The 11,197-nt window shown below is 41.2% G+C and overlaps 6 non-coding genes across 6 annotated transcripts; all 6 read right to left on the bottom strand.

Moving 5' to 3' along the window:
- Positions 1-549: 549 nt before the first annotated feature.
- TRNAF-GAA (transfer RNA phenylalanine (anticodon GAA)) lies at positions 550-622 on the bottom strand. The gene has a single exon. It is a non-coding gene; the product is annotated as a tRNA-Phe (tRNA).
- A 1,168-nt stretch (positions 623-1,790) lies between these two features.
- On the bottom strand, positions 1,791-1,863 carry TRNAF-GAA (transfer RNA phenylalanine (anticodon GAA)). The gene has a single exon. It is a non-coding gene; the product is annotated as a tRNA-Phe (tRNA).
- Positions 1,864-2,674: 811 nt separating this feature from the next.
- TRNAF-GAA (transfer RNA phenylalanine (anticodon GAA)) lies at positions 2,675-2,747 on the bottom strand. The gene has a single exon. It is a non-coding gene; the product is annotated as a tRNA-Phe (tRNA).
- A 1,168-nt stretch (positions 2,748-3,915) lies between these two features.
- TRNAF-GAA (transfer RNA phenylalanine (anticodon GAA)) lies at positions 3,916-3,988 on the bottom strand. Its single transcript has one exon. It is a non-coding gene; the product is annotated as a tRNA-Phe (tRNA).
- A 309-nt stretch (positions 3,989-4,297) lies between these two features.
- TRNAF-GAA (transfer RNA phenylalanine (anticodon GAA)) lies at positions 4,298-4,370 on the bottom strand. Its single transcript has one exon. It is a non-coding gene; the product is annotated as a tRNA-Phe (tRNA).
- Positions 4,371-9,753: 5,383 nt separating this feature from the next.
- TRNAF-GAA (transfer RNA phenylalanine (anticodon GAA)) lies at positions 9,754-9,826 on the bottom strand. The gene has a single exon. It is a non-coding gene; the product is annotated as a tRNA-Phe (tRNA).
- Positions 9,827-11,197: the final 1,371 nt, after the last annotated feature.

Below are 11,197 nucleotides of genomic sequence, written 5' to 3'. Positions count from 1 at the left end.
TGTCTGGGACCATCATTTTAACACTCTTCTGACGGACCTGCTTTGTCTTGCTATATTTTTAGAATATTCCCAAACTGCCGGACTTTCTGCTGATTTCGCACTTTCATGGGTGCCAAAACTACAACACACGAAGAGAGAAACGAGAACCAAGTACGCTCATAGCAACATGCCGAAACCCGGGATCGAAACAGGGACCTTTAGATCTTCAGTCTAACGCTCTCCCAACTGAGCTATTTCGGCTGCAAGCACAACTTTTTACGATATTCTAAGACCGTCAAATTTGTGGTGTTTTGATCTTTTCCACGGTGAAAACTCCAAACATCGACAAAGGAAAAGAGAAATCAAAATCATATTCAACATAGGTTGCAGAAAACCAAGATTGTGTCTGGGACTGTCATTTTAACACACTTCTCACGGACCTGCTTTGTCTTGCTTTATTTTTAGAATTTTTCCAAACTGCCACACTTGCTGCTGATTTCGCACTTTCATGGGTGCCAAAACTACAACACACGAAGAGAGAAACTAGAACCAAGTATGCTCATAGCAACATGCCGAAACCCGGAATCGAACCAGGGACCTTTAGATCTTCAGTCTAACGCTCTCCCAACTGAGCTATTTCGGCTGCAAGTGCAACTTTTTACGATATTCTAAGACCGTAAAATTTGTGGTGTTTTGACATCGACAAAGGAAAAGAGAAATCAAAATCATATTCAAAATAGGTTGCAGAAAACCAAGAATGTGTCTGGGACTGTCATTTTAACACACTTCTCACGGACCTGCTTTGTCTTGCTTTATTTTTAGAATTTTCCCAAACTGCCACACTTGTTGCTGATTTCGCACATTCACGGGTGCCAAAACTGCAACAAACGAAGAGAGAAATGAGAATCAAATACGCTCATAGCAACCTGCCGAAACCTGGGACCGAACCAGGGACCTTTAGATCTTCAGTCTAACGCTCTCCCAACTGAGCTATTTCGGCTGCAAGCACAACTTTTTACGATATTCTAAGACCGTCAAATTTGTGGTGTTTTGATCTTTTCCACGGTGAAAACTCCAAACATCGACAAAGGAAAAGAGAAATCAAAATCATATTCAAAATAGGTTGCAGAAAACCAAGAATGTGTCTGGGACTGTCATTTTAACACACTTCTCACGGACCTGCTTTGTCTTGCTTTATTTTTAGAATTTTCCCAAACTGCCACACTTGTTGCTGATTTCGCACATTCACGGGTGCCAAAACTGCAACAAACGAAGAGAGAAACGAGAATCAAGTACGCTCATAGCAACCTACCGAAACCTGGGATCGAACCAGGGACCTTTAGATCTTCAGTCTAACGCTCTCCCAACTGAGCTATTTCGGCTGCAAGCAAAACTTTTTACGATATTCTAAGACCGTCAAATTTGTGGTGTTTTGATCTTTTCCACGGTGAAAACTCCAAACATCGACAAAGGAAAAGAGAAATCAAAATCATATTCAAAATAGGTTGCAGAAAACCAAGAATGTGTCTGGGACTGTCAAATTTGTGGTGTTTTGATGTTTTCCAGGGAAAAAACTCCAAACATCGGCAAAGGAAAAGAGAACTCAGAATCATATTCAACATAGGCTGCAGAAATCCTAGATTGTGTCTGGGACCATCATTTTAACACTCTTCTGACGGACCTGCTTTGTCTTGCTATATTTTTAGAATATTCCCAAACTGCCGGACTTTCTGCTGATTTCGCACTTTCATGGGTGCCAAAACTACAACACACGAAGAGAGAAACGAGAACCAAGTACGCTCATAGCAACATGCCGAAACCCGGGATCGAACCAGGGACCTTTAGATCTTCAGTCTAACGCTCTCCCAACTGAGCTATTTCGGCTGCAAGCACAACTTTTTACGATATTCTAAGACCGTCAAATTTGTGGTGTTTTGATCTTTTCCACGGTGAAAACTCCAAACATCGACAAAGGAAAAGAGAAATCAAAATCATATTCAACATAGGTTGCAGAAAACCAAGATTGTGTCTGGGACTGTCATTTTAACACACTTCTCACGGACCTGCTTTGTCTTGCTTTATTTTTAGAATTTTTCCAAACTGCCACACTTGCTGCTGATTTCGCACTTTCATGGGTGCCAAAACTACAACACACGAAGAGAGAAACTAGAACCAAGTATGCTCATAGCAACCTACCGAAACCTGGGATCGAACCAGGGACCTTTAGATCTTCAGTCTAACGCTCTCCCAACTGAGCTATTTCGGCTGCAAGCAAAACTTTTTACGATATTCTAAGACCGTCAAATTTGTGGTGTTTTGATCTTTTCCACGGTGAAAACTCCAAACATCGACAAAGGAAAAGAGAAATCAAAATCATATTCAAAATAGGTTGCAGAAAACCAAGAATGTGTCTGGGACTGTCAAATTTGTGGTGTTTTGATGTTTTCCAGGGAAAAAACTCCAAACATCGGCAAAGGAAAAGAGAACTCAGAATCATATTCAACATAGGCTGCAGAAATCCTAGATTGTGTCTGGGACCATCATTTTAACACTCTTCTGACGGACCTGCTTTGTCTTGCTATATTTTTAGAATATTCCCAAACTGCCGGACTTTCTGCTGATTTCGCACTTTCATGGGTGCCAAAACTACAACACACGAAGAGAGAAACTAGAACCAAGTATGCTCATAGCAACATGCCGAAACCCGGAATCGAACCAGGGACCTTTAGATTTTCAGTCTAACGCTCTCCCAACTGAGCTATTTCGGCTGCAAGTGCAACTTTTTACGATATTCTAAGACCGTAAAATTTGTGGTGTTTTGACATCGACAAAGGAAAAGAGAAATCAAAATCATATTCAAAATAGGTTGCAGAAAACCAAGAATGTGTCTGGGACTGTCATTTTAACACACTTCTCACGGACCTGCTTTGTCTTGCTTTATTTTTAGAATTTTCCCAAACTGCCACACTTGTTGCTGATTTCGCACATTCACGGGTGCCAAAACTGCAACAAACGAAGAGAGAAATGAGAATCAAATACGCTCATAGCAACCTGCCGAAACCTGGGACCGAACCAGGGACCTTTAGATCTTCAGTCTAACGCTCTCCCAACTGAGCTATTTCGGCTGCAAGCACAACTTTTTACGATATTCTAAGACCGTCAAATTTGTGGTGTTTTGATCTTTTCCACGGTGAAAACTCCAAACATCGACAAAGGAAAAGAGAAATCAAAATCATATTCAAAATAGGTTGCAGAAAACCAAGAATGTGTCTGGGACTGTCATTTTAACACACTTCTCACGGACCTGCTTTGTCTTGCTTTATTTTTAGAATTTTCCCAAACTGCCACACTTGTTGCTGATTTCGCACATTCACGGGTGCCAAAACTGCAACAAACGAAGAGAGAAACGAGAATCAAGTACGCTCATAGCAACCTACCGAAACCTGGGATCGAACCAGGGACCTTTAGATCTTCAGTCTAACGCTCTCCCAACTGAGCTATTTCGGCTGCAAGCAAAACTTTTTACGATATTCTAAGACCGTCAAATTTGTGGTGTTTTGATCTTTTCCACGGTGAAAACTCCAAACATCGACAAAGGAAAAGAGAAATCAAAATCATATTCAAAATAGGTTGCAGAAAACCAAGAATGTGTCTGGGACTGTCAAATTTGTGGTGTTTTGATGTTTTCCAGGGAAAAAACTCCAAACATCGGCAAAGGAAAAGAGAACTCAGAATCATATTCAACATAGGCTGCAGAAATCCTAGATTGTGTCTGGGACCATCATTTTAACACTCTTCTGACGGACCTGCTTTGTCTTGCTATATTTTTAGAATATTCCCAAACTGCCGGACTTTCTGCTGATTTCGCACTTTCATGGGTGCCAAAACTACAACACACGAAGAGAGAAACGAGAACCAAGTACGCTCATAGCAACATGCCGAAACCCGGGATCGAACCAGGGACCTTTAGATCTTCAGTCTAACGCTCTCCCAACTGAGCTATTTCGGCTGCAAGCACAACTTTTTACGATATTCTAAGACCGTCAAATTTGTGGTGTTTTGATCTTTTTCACGGTGAAAACTCCAAACATCGACAAAGGAAAAGAGAAATCAAAATCATATTCAACATAGGTTGCAGAAAACCAAGATTGTGTCTGGGACTGTCATTTTAACACACTTCTCACGGACCTGCTTTGTCTTGCTTTATTTTTAGAATTTTTCCAAACTGCCACACTTGCTGCTGATTTCGCACTTTCATGGGTGCCAAAACTACAACACACGAAGAGAGAAACTAGAACCAAGTATGCTCATAGCAACATGCCGAAACCCGGAATCGAACCAGGGACCTTTAGATCTTCAGTCTAACGCTCTCCCAACTGAGCTATTTCGGCTGCAAGTGCAACTTTTTACGATATTCTAAGACCGTTAAATTTGTGGTGTTTTGATCTTTTCCACGGTGAAAACTCCAAACATCGACAAAGGAAAAGAGAAATCAAAATCATATTCAAAATAGGTTGCAGAAAACCAAGAATGTGTCTGGGACTGTCATTTTAACACACTTCTCACGGACCTGCTTTGTCTTGCTTTATTTTTAGAATTTTCCCAAACTGCCACACTTGTTGCTGATTTCGCACATTCACGGGTGCCAAAACTGCAACAAACGAAGAGAGAAACGAGAATCAAATACGCTCATAGCAACCTGCCGAAACCTGGGACCGAACCAGGGACCTTTAGATCTTCAGTCTAACGCTCTCCCAACTGAGCTATTTCGGCTGCAAGCACAACTTTTTACGATATTCTAAGACCGTCAAATTTGTGGTGTTTTGATCTTTTCCACGGTGAAAACTCCAAACATCGACAAAGGAAAAAAGAAATCAAAATCATATTCAAAATAGGTTGCAGAAAACCAAGAATGTGTCTGGGACTGTCATTTTAACACACTTCTCACGGACCTGCTTTGTCTTGCTTTATTTTTAGAATTTTCCCAAACTGCCAGACTTGCTGCTGATTTCGCACTTTCATGGGTACCAAAACTACAACACACGAAGAGAGAAACGAGTACCAAGTACACTCATAGCAACATGCCGAAACCCGGGATCGAACCAGGGACCTTTAGATCTTCAGTCTCACGCTCTCCCAACTGAGCTATTTCGGCTGCAAGCACAACTTTTTACGATATTCTAAGACCGTTAAATTTGTGGTGTTTTGATCTTTTCCACGGTGAAAACTCCAAACATCGACAAAGGAAAAGAGAAATCAAAATCATATTCAAAATAGGTTGCAGAAAACCAAGAATGTGTCTGGGACTGTCATTTTAACACACTTCTCACGGACCTGCTTTGTCTTGCTTTATTTTTAGAATTTTCCCAAACTGCCAGACTTGCTGCTGATTTCGCACTTTCACGGGTGCCAAAACTACAACAAACGAAGAGAGAAAAGAGAATCAAGTACGCACATAGCAACCTGCCAAAATCCGGGATCGAACCAGGGACCTTTAGAACTTCAGTCTAACGCTCTCCCAACTGAGCTATTTCGGCTGCATACACAATGTTTTACGATATTCTAAGACCGTCAAATTTGTGGTGTTTTGATGTTTTCCAGGGAGAAAACGCCAAACATCGACAAAGGAAAAGAGAAATCAAAATCATATTCAACATAGGTTGCAGAAAACCAAGATTGTGTCTGGGACTGTCATTTTAACACACTTCTCACAGACCTGCTTTGTCTTGCTTTATTTTTAGAATTTTCCCAAACTGCCAGACTTTCTGCTGATTTCGCACTTTCATGGGTGCCAAAACTACAACACACGAAGAGAGAAACGAGTACCAAGTACACTCATAGCAACATGGCGAAACCCGGGATCGAACCAGGGACCTTTAGATCTTCAGTCTAACGCTCTCCCAACTGAGCTATTTCTGCTGCATACACAACTTTTTATGATATTATAAGACCGTCAAATTTATGGTGTTTTGATGTTTTCCAGGGAAAAAACTCCAAACATCGGCAAAGGAAAAGAGAACTCAGAATCATATTCAACATAGGCTGCAGAAATCCTAGATTGTGTCTGTGACCGTCATTTTAACACTCTTCTGACGGACCTGCTTTGTCTTGCTATATTTTTAGAATTTTCCCAAACTGCCAGACTTTCTGCTGATTTCGCACTTTCATGGGTGCCAAAACTACAACACACGAAGAGAGAAACGAGAACCAACTACGCTCATAGCAACATGCCGAAACCCGGGATCGAACCAGGGACCTTTAGAACTTCAGTCTAACGCTCTCCCAACTGAGCTATTTCGGCTGCATACACTATGTTTTACGATATTCTAAGACCGTCAAAATTGTGGTGTTTTGATGTTTTCCAGGGAGAAAACGCCAAACATCGACAAAGGAAAAGAGAAATCAAAATCATATTCAACATAGGTTGCAGAAAACCAAGATTGTGTCTGGGACTGTCATTTTAACACACTTCTCACAGACCTGCTTTGTCTTGCTTTATTTTTAGAATTTTCCCAAACTGCCAGACTTTCTGCTGATTTCGCACTTTCATGGGTGCCAAAACTATAACACACGAAGAGACAAACGAGTACCAAGTACACTCATAGCAACATGCCGAAACCCGGGATCGAACCAGGGACCTTCAGATCTTCAGTCTAACACTCTCCCAACTGAGCTATTTCGGCTGCAAGCACAACTTTTTACGATATTCTAAGACCGTCAAATTTGTGGTGTTTTGATCTTTTCCACGGTGAAAACTCCAAACATCGACAAAGGAAAAGAGAAATCAAAATCATATTCAAAATAGGTTGCAGAAAACCAAGAATGTGTCTGGGACCATCATTTTAACACTCTTCTGACGGACCTGCTTTGTCTTGCTATATTTTTAGAATATTCCCAAACTGCCAGACTTTCTGCTGATTTCGCACTTTCATGGGTGCCAAAACTACAACACACGAAGAGAGAAACGAGAACCAAGTACGCTCCTAGCAACATGCCGAAACACGGGATCGAACCAGGGACCTTTAGACCTTCAGTCTAACGCTCTCCCAACTGAGCTATTTCGGCTGCAAGCACAACTTTTTACGATATTCTAAGACCGTCAAATTTGTGGTGTTTTGATCTTTTCCACGGTGAAAACTCCAAACATCGACAAAGGAAAAGAGAAATCAAAATCATATTCAACATAGGTTGCAGAAAACCAAGATTGTGTCTGGGACTGTCATTTTAACACACTTCTCACAGACCTGCTTTGTCTTGCTTTATTTTTAGAATTTTCCCAAACTGTCATCCTTGCTGCTGATTTCGCATATTCATGGGTGCCAAAACTACAACACACGAAGAGAGAAACGAGAATCAAGTACGCTCATAGCAACCTACCGAAACCTGGGATCGAACCAGGGACCTTTAGATCTTCAGTCTAACGCTCTCCCAACTGAGCTATTTCGGCTGCAAGCACAACTTTTTACGATATTCTAAGACCGTCAAATTTGTGGTGTTTTGATCTTTTCCACGGTGAAAACTCCAAACATCGACAAAGGAAAAGAGAAATCAAAATCATATTCAACATAGGTTGCAGAAAACCAAGAATGTGTCTGGGACTGTCATTTTAACACACTTCTCACAGACCTGCTTTGTCTTGCTTTATTTTTAGAATTTTCCCAAACTGCCACACTTGCTGCTGATTTCGCACTTTCACGGGTGCAAAAACTACAACAAACGAAGAGAGAAAAGAGAATTAAGTACGCACATAGCAACCTGCCAAAACCCGGGATCGAACCAGGGACCTTTAGAACTTCAGTCTAACACTCTCCCAACTGAGCTATTTCGGCGGCATACACAATAATTTACGATATTCTAAGACCGTCAAATTTGTGGTGTTTTGATGTTTTCCAGGGAGAAAACGCCAAACATCGACAAAGGAAAAGAGAAATCAAAATCATATTCAACATAGGTTGCAGAAAACCAAGATTGTGTCTGGGACTGTCATTTTAACACACTTCTCACAGACCTGCTTTGTCTTGCTTTATTTTTAGAATTTTCCCAAACTGCCAGACTTTCTGCTGATTTCGCACTTTCATGGGTGCCAAAACTACAACACACGAAGAGACAAACGAGTACCAAGTACACTCATAGCAACATGCCGAAACCCGGGATCGAACCAGGGACCTTCAGATCTTCAGTCTAACGCTCTCCCAACTGAGCTATTTCGACTGCAAGCACAACTTTTTACGATTTTCTAAGACCGTCAAATTTGTGGTGTTTTGATCTTTTCCACGGTGAAAACTCCAAACATCGACAAAGGAAAAGAGAAATCTAAATCATATTCAAAATAGGTTGCAGAAAACCAAGAATGTGTCTGGGACTGTCATTTTAACACACTTCTCACGGACCTGCTTTGTCTTGCTTTATTTTTAGAATTTTCCCAAACTGCCACACTTGTTGCTGATTTCGCACATTCACGGGTGCCAAAACTGCAACAAACGAAGAGAGAAACGAGAATCAAGTACGCTCATAGCAACCTACCGAAACCTGGGATCGAACCAGGGACCTTTAGATCTTCAGTCTAACGCTCTCCCAACTGAGCTATTTCAGCTGCAAGCAAAACTTTTTACGATATTCTAAGACCGTCAAATTTGTGGTGTTTTGATCTTTTCCACGGTGAAAACTCCAAACATCGACAAAGGAAAAGAGAAATCAAAATCATATTCAAAATAGGTTGCAGAAAACCAAGAATGTGTCTGGGACTGTCAAATTTGTGGTGTTTTGATGTTTTCCAGGGAAAAAACTCCAAACATCGGCAAAGGAAAAGAGAACTCAGAATCATATTCAACATAGGCTGCAGAAATCCTAGATTGTGTCTGGGACCATCATTTTAACACTCTTCTGACGGACCTGCTTTGTCTTGCTATATTTTTAGAATATTCCCAAACTGCCGGACTTTCTGCTGATTTCGCACTTTCATGGGTGCCAAAACTACAACACACGAAGAGAGAAACGAGAACCAAGTACGCTCATAGCAACATGCCGAAACACGGGATCGAACCAGGGACCTTTAGATCTTCAGTCTAACGCTCTCCCAACTGAGCTATTTCGGCTGCTAGCACAACTTTTTACGATATTCTAAGACCGTCAAATTTGTGGTGTTTTGATCTTTTCCACGGTGAAAACTCCAAACATCGACAAAGGAAAAGAGAAATCAAAATCATATTCAACATAGGTTGCAGAAAACCAAGATTGTGTCTGGGACTGTCATTTTAACACACTTCTCACAGACCTGCTTTGTCTTGCTTTATTTTTAGAATTTTCCCAAACTGTCATCCTTGCTGCTGATTTCGCACATTCATGGGTGCCAAAACTACAACACACGAAGAGAGAAACGAGAACCAAGTACGCTCATAGCAACATGCCGAAACCCGGGACTTTTAGATCTTCAATCTAACGCTCTCCCAACTGAGCTATTTCGGCTGCAAGCGCAGCTTTTTACGATATTCTAAGACCGTCAAATTTGTGGTGTTTTGATCTTTTCCACGGTGAAAACTCCAAACATCGACAAAGGAAAAGAGAAATCAAAATCATATTCAAAATAGGTTGCAGAAAACCAAGAATGTGTCTGGGACTGTCACTTTAACACACTTCTCACGGACCTGCTTTGTCTTGCTTTATTTTTAGAATTTTCCCAAACTGCCACACTTGCTGCTGATTTCGCACTTTCATAGGTGCCAAAACTACAACACACGAAGAGAGAAACGAGTACCAAGTACACTCATAGCAACATGCCGAAACCCGGGATCGAACCAGGGACCTTTAGATCTTCAGTCTAACGCTCTCCCAACTGAGCTATTTCGGCTGCATACACAATGTTTTACGATATTCTAAGACCGTCAAAATTGTGGTGTTTTGATGTTTTCCAGGGAGAAAACGCCAAACATCGACAAAGGAAAAGAGAAATCAAAATCATATTCAACATAGGTTGCAGAAAACCAAGATTGTGTCTGGGACTGTCATTTTAACACACTTCTCACAGACCTGCTTTGTCTTGCTTTATTTTTAGAATTTTCCCAAACTGCCAGACTTTCTGCTGATTTCGCACTTTCATGGGTGCCAAAACTATAACACACGAAGAGACAAACGAGTACCAAGTACGCTCATAGCAACATGCCGAAACCCGGGATCGAACCAGGGACCTTCAGATCTTCAGCCTAACGCTCTCCCAACTGAGCTATTTCGGCTGCAAGCACAACTTTTTACGATATTCTAAGACCGTCAAATTTGTGGTGTTTTGATCTTTTCCACGGTGAAAACTCCAAATATCGACAAAGGAAAAGAGAAATCAAAATCATATTCAAAATAGGTTGCAGAAAACCAAGAATGTGTCTGGGACCATCATTTTAACACTCTTCTGACGGACCTGCTTTGTCTTGCTATATTTTTAGAATATTCCCAAACTGCCAGACTTTCTGCTGATTTCGCACTTTCATGGGTGCCAAAACTACAACACACGAAGAGAGAAACGACAACCAAGTACGCTCATAGCAACATGCCGAAACACGGGATCAAACCAGGGACCTTTAGATCTTCAGTCTAACGCTCTCCCAACTGAGCTATTTCGGCTGCAAGCAAAACTTTTTACGATATTCTAAGACCGTCAAATTTGTGGTGTTTTGATCTTTTCCACGGTGAAAACTCCAAACATCGACAAAGGAAAAGAGAAATCAAAATCATATTCAAAATAGGTTGCAGAAAACCAAGAATGTGTCTGGGACTGTCAAATTTGTGGTGTTTTGATGTTTTCCAGGGAAAAAACTCCAAACATCGGCAAAGGAAAAGAGAACTCAGAATCATATTCAACATAGGCTGCAGAAATCCTAGATTGTGTCTGGGACCATCATTTTAACACTCTTCTGACGGACCTGCTTTGTCTTGCTATATTTTTAGAATATTCCCAAACTGCCGGACTTTCTGCTGATTTCGCACTTTCATGGGTGCCAAAACTACAACACACGAAGAGAGAAACGAGAACCAAGTACGCTCATAGCAACATGCCGAAACACGGGATCGAACCAGGGACCTTTAGATCTTCAGTCTAACGCTCTCCCAACTGAGCTATTTCGGCTGCTAGCACAACTTTTTACGATATTCTAAGACCGTCAAATTTGTGGTGTTTTGATCTTTTCCACGGTGAAAACTCCAAACATCGACAAAGGAAAAGAGAAATCAA

Source organism: Eleutherodactylus coqui, chromosome 3 (assembly GCF_035609145.1).
Source record: "Eleutherodactylus coqui strain aEleCoq1 chromosome 3, aEleCoq1.hap1, whole genome shotgun sequence".
NCBI lineage: Eukaryota > Metazoa > Chordata > Amphibia > Anura > Eleutherodactylidae > Eleutherodactylus > Eleutherodactylus coqui.
Note: the sequence above shows the minus strand (reverse complement) of the source record. Positions and strands in the feature narration are given on the sequence as shown.